Source organism: Equus quagga, chromosome 11, assembly GCF_021613505.1.
Source record: "Equus quagga isolate Etosha38 chromosome 11, UCLA_HA_Equagga_1.0, whole genome shotgun sequence".
NCBI classification, from domain to species: Eukaryota; Metazoa; Chordata; class Mammalia; order Perissodactyla; family Equidae; genus Equus; species Equus quagga.
This window is the reverse complement of record NC_060277.1, coordinates 47,409,933-47,420,732: the sequence shown is the minus strand read 5'-3', so window position 1 is coordinate 47,420,732 and position 10,800 is coordinate 47,409,933. Positions and strand designations below refer to the sequence as shown.

Here is a 10,800-nt window from a genome sequence, read left to right as displayed (position 1 = left end):
TGTTTGGGCAATGCCCACTTCAGGGCTGAAAAGTACCTTAAACTCTGAATGTTAAAGGTGTTTGGTAATGTAAATTACTGCACTTTTGTGATCTCCTGTCTTCTCTCTAAGTTATTGAACTTCCATCATAATTAAATTTTCTCCTTTCAAAATTATATCACCAAAAGAGACAAATGGAACAAAGATGAATTTAAACAGAGATTTTCTTGTTTTCTGCCTGTGCCTTTCATGGCAGCCATGGGGAGAGGAGTGGCTTTTGGGGTGATCCACAGAGTCGCTTCTAACCAGGCAGCTCCTTGCTTTCCCCCAGGGCATCAGCAGCACTTTCACACATTGCTACCAGCATGAACAGTTCCAGGAGCTGGAAAGACTAAGCCTTATCACTTGTCTCCCCTCTCTGCCTGCTGGCTTCACGCCTGACAAACAATGATAAGTGAGAGTGACAAATGGCCATTACCTGCTATCCCGAAGATCTCCCATAAGGGCAAAGCCTGAATATGGAGGTGAACATGCCTCCATTTCACTCCAACTTGGAGAGAACAGAGGCCAATAAAACTGACATTATTGAATTAATTAAATTATTTACAGGTAAATAAACTAGGAAAAGAAGCCACTCATACCCCAAAGATTGTGAAAACATGAGAACATGGAGTTAGATTTTATCTTGATGGGTTTCTAGTATCTGTATACTTGGCATTTTTGTTTCACTAATAATTTGTGCAGTCATATCTAATACGTAAACAACTTAGATTCTTGCTCTAACGGTGGTCTAATTGTTCCATACAGTGGAATTCTTTATAAGGCAGACTCACTGTGTATCTTATCCAAGGCCAGTTATTATTGGAAGTATAGGAAAACCCAATTAGAACACTTTAACGTTTAGCGTTGTCCTGCACTGTGAATCTCCAGCAACGCATGGATGAGATATATGTCGCAGGGTTCATACCGTTGCACCTCAGTGTTACCATGACTTCTCTGTCTTTTTGGTCCAAGATTTAGGAATCTAAGCCAGGAGAGCCAAGGTCTAAGTTATTGTTTGGTGACTGAGCCAAAAGACATCAAAGAAACTTCCTCCCACGATTCCTTCCCTTACTCCATTATCTGTCCTCTGCATTATTCTTTACACTATTTAAATGTAATAGAGACCGGGGGAAATTTATCTCTCTCTTTTTAAGCACTTCTCATATATTTGTCTGAATGCAGAGGCATTACAGTGATAGGTGCTTCCAAAGAACCTAAAGATAAAAGGAGGCATCTAAATCAATGTCCACAACACCAGACTATTATTAATTGATATGAGACTGAGAAGCACATCATAGTTTCGAATATTTTTCTTAGGGTTAAAAAAAAATGGAAGGAAGAACTCTTGTGTTTTAGCAAATGAGAAGACACAGCAGCAAATTGTTTTGGGAAGGAGACTAGCATATGAGAATGTGGTAAGGGGGCCAAGACCAGGACCTCAAACCAGACCGCACGGAGTCAAGCCGCCACTCGACTTCTGCCTCTTGTGTCTGTGTCACTGTTGGTGAGTTACTTAACCCTCTTTGCCTCAGTTTCCTCAACTTCATAATGGGGATAATAGTACTCAATGGTTGAGCCTTATTAAGATTAAATGAATTGATACAAGTAAGTATTTTATTAAGTAAGCAATTAATAGCTATTAGCTATTATTATATAATATACCATGTCTAAAATACCTCTTTTTCACTAATTATATAGAATAAAAGAATATATAGTTTTTCCTGGATGATTGTAACATCACATAGTTGTGATTATTAGTGACATATTTGTTTATCAGGTGTTACGTATAATACTATGTTAGACATCTTGGAACTGGCAGACTTTTATTAATTGTATTTGTTAACTGGTTCTTGGAGATGAACTTGTCAATATTTAGTTTATTCCAGCTCAGTAAAAAAGCACAGTTGTGCGTATTGAAACATGTGAAATATACTTTCTTCTTGAAAAACTTCTATGCGGAAATGTTTTATCTGGAAGAATTTCTAGTGTAAATTGTTTAGGACTTTTTTTATGCGCCACTGGACCAAAATTTGAGAGTAATACATTTAGATTCCAGCAAAAACAAAAAAGCCACTTATTAAACTGCTTAATAAGATCTAATGATAATAACATTGTTTTCTGATTTTACACAAAAGCAACATCTCTGAGAAAGATAATTACTATCTGAACTACAATTTCACATTTTCTAGCCACAAGGTAGGCATGTGATCCATTTTAAAAAATAAATGAAAACACATACTACAAAGACATTTAATTTTATCCCCGATTCCAGAATACAATATTTATGTACTATAATTTACATTTTAAAATGCCAATTTTAATTTAAAATACAATAAGAGATGAACATACAATTTATGAAAAACAAACAATTTATAAAATAGCATTAGATCCCTTTTTAAAACCCCATGTTAGACTTCAAGCTTCATGAGAGCAGAGACCATCTCTCTTGTTCGCAGAGCTCTGCCAGGTGCCCTGAACAATGCCAGGCACATGGCATGTGCACAGTAAGTACATTTGTCTTCACACCAAAGTATAAAGTAAAAGAAAATAAGTCAGGAAGGACTAATGAGAATAATACATTTGAGATATATTTTCGCTCTCTTTTCTCATCCCTTTTTGTGGGAATATGAATTTTTGAGAAAGTACTGAATGCATCTAATTTAGATAGAACTGGCATTCTCTTGATTATCGAATGTTAGAGTTTTCAAAGTTTTTAGCCCACATGAAGGGGTGTAAGTTAGGGAGTAACATTCATAAACATACAAGGCAAATAGAAATTTTTTGGCTCAAAGATATTTTGCTGAGGAAGATTCACCCTGAACTAACGTCCATTGCCAATCTTCCTCTTTTTTTGCTTGAGGAAGATTCACCCTGAGCTAACACCTGTGTCAGCCTTCCTCTGTTTGTTTGTGTGTGGGACACTGCCACAGCATGGCTGGTGAGTGGAGTAGGTCCTCGCCCAGAATCCCAACCCACAAACCCGGGCCAGTGAAGCGGAGCACGCAGAACTTTAACCAGTCGGCCACAGGGCCAGGCCCTCAAAGATTTTTTTAAAAAGATTTTTAAGACTATTTGTATCTCAGATTTAAGATGATTTATTAGTCATTCGAATTATTTTAAGATTTTGGCTTGTTTCTTTTTGCTTTAGGAAAACTCAGCATAATAACAATAGCTGTAACAATAACAATGTGCCTACCATTTACTGAGTGATTGCAAGGGGCCAGGCACTGTCTTGAGCACTTTACATACACTGTGAGAGGCGAGCTGTCGGAGCCATCATGCGCTGGGCATGAAAGTTATCTCCACTTTATAGATGAGGAAACAGGCAGAGAGAAATTAAGTAACTTGCTCAAGTACACACAGCAGGCAAGTTTCAAAGCCAAGTTGTGAGCCCAGGCAAGTCTAACTTCAACTCTCATTATCTGATGAAATCAAAGCCTTTATAAACTTTATAAATCATATCATATAAATTATATATGAGTTACATACATGGTATAGGATTAGCACTCCGATTCAATTAAAGATTATTCAAGGACCACTTAAAAACAGTTTTTCCTTGAGGAAGCAGAATCACAAATAATAAAGTTGCTAAAAATTGGAAAGAAATTTTTTGAGTTTTTAGTAACTTTATTTTCTAAAAATTCATTTTACAAATATATTTTTTTCTATATCTTCACTTCGTTAAAAATGAGTAGAAACAGACAAAAGCTTGTCTTGATACAGGTTTAGAGTCAGCCGAATTCAGCTTTTAAAGAGAGAAAGTCAACCAGGAGAAGTCCTGCACTTGGCCACTGCAAAGCACTGGCCCTGTGGCAGCCAGTGGATGATGGATGATCTTCTCGAGTCTTTTCCTAGAGATGGAGTCAGTGAAGACAGCTGCTGAGAGAGACAAGTGAAGATTATAGGCCACTCAGTATAGACCATATACTGATGCTCCCCTGAGTAAGGCATTTCCTTGGTAGTCATTTGCCAGAGATTGATGGCAAAAGTATAGATGTCAGCTTTGGGCATTCTGTTCTCTTCTTTCAGGAGCTCTGGGGCTCAGTGGGTGTATGTGCCATCTAGCTGGTAAGGAGGAGTCTGGAAGCACAGCAGATCTTCCAGCTTCTCAGAGCCACCAAAGTCACCAATTTTGCAGGCATCTTGCTCATTGGTCAAATGTTTGCCAGCTTCAGGTCCAAGTGCACAATGCCTTGTGAGTGAAGGAAAAGCAGGCCATTCACAACATCTAGGAGTACTTCAGACACTTTTCCAAATGTAATTGCTTTCTGCCACAGCAGTGAGGCCCCTCCTCCTCCTCAGGGCAGCTGGAAGCACTGTATATGACCTGGTATAAAGTGAATTGCCACCAAGCTCCATGATTATGGTGCCTAAACTAGTAAAGCCTGCAGGCATGTGTGTGTTGACAGCCACAACCTGCATGATGTTGTCATGGCAGAACCTTGCTGTGTTACACTCAGCCCAGAAACTCTACTAGGAAGCTAGCCAGTTTGTTTTTAAACATTTTTTAAAATATATATTTATAGGAAGAAGAGTCCAGGAAGCAGATTGAGAAAGACTGGTTAGAGAGGTGAGAGGAGAAACAAGCGAGAATGTTACTCTAGAACCAGGAGAGAGCACTTGAAGAGGTGAGATTGGCCAGGAGCAGTAAATACTTCAGGGAGGTCACGAAAGAGAATGAAAAACTAGCCTTTAAATTTAGCACCATGGAAGTCATTGAAATGATCTGAGCAAGAGTAATTTTAATAATGTAGTTGAAGTAGCAGCAAATTACAAAAGGTTGAGAGATGCAAAGGAGGACGTGGAGACAGGAAGCATAAACAACTCTTATGGGAAGGGCAATGGAGAAGGGAAGAAGTGAGGATAGGACCAAGGTAGGCTCTTTATTAAGATGGGAGAAAAGTAAACATTTTTAAATGGTGCTGAAGGAAGGATCCAGTTGAGAGGAAGTTGATGATGCAGGAAAAAGAAGAGATAATTGAGAGTGTAAAGACTGAGTAATTGAGAGCAGAAAGGATCTAAAGAACAGATGGAAGGACCAGCCTTAGGTAGAAGTTTCTCCCTCTAGGATATGAGGAAAAGGTGGTGCAGTACGGATAAGTATATCCCTGTTGAGAGAGGAGGGTGAGAAAGATCTTTCCTGATAGCACCTTTTTTTCCCCCTGTGAACCATGAGGAAATATCTGCTGAGGCAGAAGAGGTTAGGGGTGGAATATGATGTCTGGCAAGACTGATGGATATCAGGGACAGCTACTGAAGGGAATGGGAGAGATGGCTAACCAAAGGGTGGCTCAGTGGTTCAGGGAGCTCAGCTGAGGTGAGAGGCAGTGTATTTTTAGCATGGTATTCTGCATTATTCTTCAGGAGTCTGGGCACAGGAGCATAGAGGGCAAATGTTAGGTTGAGAAAGAACTTCGGTTAGCAGGGCTGGGGCAGAAGGAATTGATTCTAACAAGAAGTTTGTTGAAATGGTGTGCCATAAAATCTAGGCTGGACCAGAAGGAATTTGGACAGGGAGGTGGCCAGGGCTGAGGTGGGGAAGTGGACGATGACCTGGAAAAAAATAGAAATGGTCAGAGCATTAGAAACTTCAATGAGTTGAATGATAAAATGTATCAGGAGCAATGGAGTGAGATTTTTGCAGGAACGAGGGCTGTGGTCAGCGCGGGCTATTTAAGCTGTTTCAGGTGACGGTGGCTCAGGGTGTGACCCAGGGAATGGGGTGACTGCAGAGGATCACAGGGAAAGGCTGCTGGAGATAAGAAGCTCAGAGTTGGGATGTCTCAGGACTATTTAGAGCTGTAACTTAAGAAACTAAAATTCCTTTTCAAATGAATTTTTCATTTATCCAGAGCCTTGAGGGTTTGTTTCTTCCCACAGCTCAGCTAAAGTGGTGGGGGAATTGCTTTGGTGAATATCTCCTGATAGTTAACGTTGACCTGATGGGGATTATTTAGTCAGCAATGCTGCTATGCAGAAATGTTCATGGTTGTCCTCAGTAGGGCAGACTAACTGGTGAAACAGATAAATCCAAAAATGTATTACAGCCCAACCAAGAGAGAAGACATGACAGACTATGCTTCACTGCAAGAACCAGGCAGATATTTGATTAGAGCTTTTTTTTTTTTTGCTCTTAAAAACAAGATGGAATTAAATAAAGTATGGATAAATTATACTTAGATGCTTTCTCTTGCCTTTTTTTTTTTTTTTAAATTTCAGTTCTGGCAAGGCATCTCCAAAAGATGTTCATACTTAGAAATGCAGGATCACTGAATGGTGTGCTAAATCACACACCAAAGGCAGAGATGAGGGCATTTGGCTAAGGTCAGATAAAAGAGGATGATGGGCTTAAGGAGAGGAGGGAAGAGAACTCTTATTTATTAAATGAAACAAGCATGGCTTCTGGCCTCAAGATCAACAACATCAAAGTGGAACACATTGTCTTCCTCTCAGAACAAACTCTTCCTCTTTCTGACTTCCTTACTTCTGTTAATGGATGTTTGAATCCTGTAATCTGCTGGATTTAAACACTGGAAGTAATTTCCTTTTATGCTTCTCACACTCTCATAAGTCCTGCACATATCTCATAAGTCATCAAGGCCTCTTAATTAATCCTTCATCACATCTCCAGCAGCCTGAAGAATGACCTGTCAGGCTCATGACACTCCGCTGCTGACAGTTAAAATGGGAAGAGAGAACAGGGCCATTCTGTGTTAGCAGTTCTACCTAATGGGTGGCCACGTGGGTTTCTTTGGAGATTGCTGGCATTGCCCTGGGAATGTAGGTTATGAGACTCTACTCTTGGAGAGATCTGCTCCCTTCCAACCCTGGGACAAGGTTCTGTTAAATGCAATGCAACTACATGCCATTTTAAAAAGAAAAGCAGTGCTACAGGGCTTTGTTTTATAGACTAAAAGCTTGCAGGAAGTGTAAGGGTCTTAGCTCCTAAAAAGTATTTGACACACAAACATGCGCATTCATGTACACAAAATCTTGTTGAAAATTCCTATTTAAAAATGAATAGCTTTAATTCTGCTATATAGTCAAAATACAGCACCAAAGAGGTACTCCTTAATTAGCAATTAACCATCTTTTACGCAGAGATGTTCGTGGCTGTCCTCAATGGAGTAGGCTAACTGGTGAAACATATAAACCCCAAAATGTATAGTGGGACCAACAAGAAAGAAGTTTACTTCTTGCTCTTGTAAAGTCCTAAATGGGTTTTCCTTGTTGATAGCGAGCTCTTTTTCAAGCAGTATTTCAGGAACCCAGGTTCTTTCTGTCTGTAGCTCTACCATTTTCAACATGTGGCTTCAAAGGTCTGCTTCAAGCCAGTGAAAGGAAAATGAATGTGAAGGATTGACTGCATATCCAAGACTTTTCCAGGCCTGGAAGTGGCACATAGGACTTTCACTCCCATCCCAATGGCCAGAACTTAGTCATATGGAAAATGTACTCTGTGTCCAGGAAGATGAGATATGAGGTTGACGAGCAATTAGCAGATTTTTCCACAATGGTATAGCAACTCGATCCGCGTGGGGAATTTACAGGAAGAACAACTGTTCTCCCGTACCCAGCATGGTGATATAGGTACGCAAGAGACTATTGACAGAGGAATAGGTCAGACCTTTAAATGAATAGGAAGTCAGTGGTCACATTTAAGGGGAAATATCTCCACTGGATATTCTAATAAAGTCTCCTCATTGTTTAAAAGACATCAAAGGGAAGTTTTCTTAAATAAACACAATTCAGTAATACAAAGTTGGCAAATTGACAGGTTGCGATGTGAGCCGTAGCAGTTTGAAGAACAAGGCAGGAAGCCCAGTCTAAAGAGGCAAAGCCCAGGCAAAAAGCTAAGAATGCCAGAGCAATGCCAGTGTGAGAAATCAGATAAGTGAGCAGAAATCAAGAAGCCATAGAAATCTTGGAGCAGAGTAAAATTGGAGGCACAAGTAACCCAGGTGCGAGCCCTGACCCCACCATTTACTAGCTGACACAGGAGAAGACGCTTAACCTCTCTGAGTTTGTTTTTCCATTTGTAAATTTGGGGTAATAATACCTATTTCACAATAATTGATTGGAGAATCAAAAGAAATGATGTGTGTGAAAACTCATGTAGACTGGCAAAAGGAGAAAGAGGGCTAATTTCACATCTATTTTCATAAGCTTAGGGTTTTGAAGAGTGCTGTTTAGGAAAGAGAGGATTTGGAATCCATTTTATGCTTAAGTACATCCCTAGGCATGAATCAGAAGAAGGTTGAGAAGAACCAGCTAGTGTAAAGGGCTATCCTTTGGACGTGGGAAACTGCAGATTCAGTATCCTTTACAAAAGTCCTGCCTTCCTGCATGCCTGTCTTCCTCCCTTACTCCCTTTCTGTCTGCTTTTCTTTCCTTCCTCCCTAGATCCTCCCTCCCTCCATTCCTTCCTTCCTTCTCCTTTCCCCCCCTTCCTCCCTTCCTTCCTTCCCTCTTCTATTTTTCTTACTTTTTACCCCCGCTCCGTCTAGTTTCTTTGTTAGATGAGCCTGGACATTGGAGAGGGTGTAACTAATTTCATGTAACATAAGGGTTCTAAACGGGACTTGGCTAAGTTTGGGTTTGAAGGTTAAAATCAATAACAGAAACAGAAAGGATGTATTACTCACAGATACGTTATTTAGTGCAATTCTTTGGGGAAAACGTCATAGTACATTCCCTTAAGATGATAATTCCCTTTGACCTACATTAATTCTTCAGAGTATCCATATTAAATAATCAGAAATATAAAGGTCTTATGAACAAAGATGTTCATGATAGTTTTACTTATATCAGTAAAAAATTTGAAATCGGCTAATTGCTCAACATTAGACAAATGGTAAATTAAACTACATTATATTCATACAAGAAAACATATAATTGTTAAAAATTGTGTTCATGAAGTGTTTCAGTAATATGAAATATCATGATAAAATATCAAATGAAATAAGTAGACTACAAAGTGATGACAACCACGTCAAAACGGCAGCCAGGAGAAGCCTAGAAGGAAATCCACCATGATGGCAATGGTTGTTGTCCAAGGATGAGTGACTACAAGTGCCGTTTTTCTTCTCTCTACTTTTCTGTATTGTCTATATTTTTATAATTCACCTGTATTAGCTTTATATTTGAAAATATAAAGTCAATTTTAGTTTCTAGGAAACTGAATTTGAAGATAAAGTTGTTGATGCTAACCTCCCTCATTTTAGCCTGGTGCTATTGAACAAAAGCTGGTATAATTAACAGTAAAACAAGTTCACTTTGTCTCTCATAATGTAAATAACACCTTTCAGAAGTGACTAGAAATATCTATCTATCTATCTATAGGTACCTCATATGAAAATATAATACTGGTTTTAGTGTTAGTAATTTCCTCTTTCATAAGTCATAGTTTTGCTTTACAAGATTTAATTGGTAAGAATAAAATGTAAATTGTTGGTGCAAAATTTTCAGTCTCTGTCGTTATGACAGCACAATTTCTATAGCCTGACTTATAGCATTTGCTTGTATCACAAGGACTGGGTTAGAATCAGTCAGAGTGAGAGTGAGCTTTTCTTTGAGATGATTTGATGAATCTTCTTAACTCTTGCCACTGATGCCCAGGGAACCTGTGCATTTTTTGGTAATGGCGACTAAGGTAATGGAAATATTTGAATAATCACTTAAAGACATTGACAAACATTGTCAAACATCATGACACCTCAGACATTCTGGAGAGTGGCCGGGCCTGTTGCAACCCACAGTGGGAGATGAAAGAAACTTAATGTAGCCTTATTCAAATATCCACTTAATTAGAAAATATTGATTTAGAGTGATGCTCTCAGAAATCCCGGATTTAAATGCATTGAGTAGTCACTGCTAGCTGTGAAGAGATGAACAGATTATCAGGCAAGCAGATCATCAAAAGTTGGTCTGGAAAGTCTCAAAAAGGACTCTGGAAGAATCATATGGTGTTATAAGATATTGCTAAAGGGATAGGAAAAGGTGGCCAAAGAAGATCAAAATATTATTTTATCAACCAAAAATAAAATTTTATAAACCATAAGAAGTGGATATGGAGAGTTCCTATCTTAATATTTACAGCTTTATTTGGATTCATTGAAAGGCGTACCACCTCCTACAACTTGGTAAAATTGCATTCAATATTAAAATTACAGTACAGTAAACCATAAAGTTTACCCATGAGACTGAAAGTGACAGATTAGAATGGGTAAGGAAAATGTACCACGGCTGACAGGGAAAAAAATATGACCTGAATCTGAATTTCCTGCCCATGCAAATGAAAGTACACTCTGAGTCTAGGAAGCCTCATGGTCTATTTATGATAATAGGAATTCGTAGGTGTCTGGCTTCAGGTGAACCTTGCTGATATCTGGCATCAATATTAGTACAGGCACAAAGCTGTATTTTATTCCCTTGCAGAGCTTTCATGATGAAATTGAAAATATTGATTTGTGATCACCACAGTATAGATCAATCTAAACACATGGATTTTGTGCTTTGTTTTATTTAAAGGGCCTGGACAGGAGATTTCTCTTTTGCTTTATGTTCAAAACTTCAAGTCAGTGCTTCTCAAACTTCAATGTACACAAGAATCTCTTGGGGTTTTTATTAAAATGCAGATTCAGGAATAAGCAAAATTAATCTTTCCCGAAGGAAGTCAGAATAGTGGTTATCTTTGCAGGGTTAATGACTGGGAGGGGCATGTGGAAACTTTCTGGGATATGTAAATGCAAGACTTGTGTGAAATGTACTGAACACTAC

The 10,800-nt window shown here is 38.8% G+C and overlaps 1 pseudogene; it reads right to left on the bottom strand.

The window, feature by feature from the left end:
* Positions 1–3,752: 3,752 nt before the first annotated feature.
* LOC124247174 (proto-oncogene serine/threonine-protein kinase mos-like) overlaps positions 3,753–10,800 on the bottom strand; it is a 103,394-nt pseudogene continuing 96,346 nt past the window's right edge.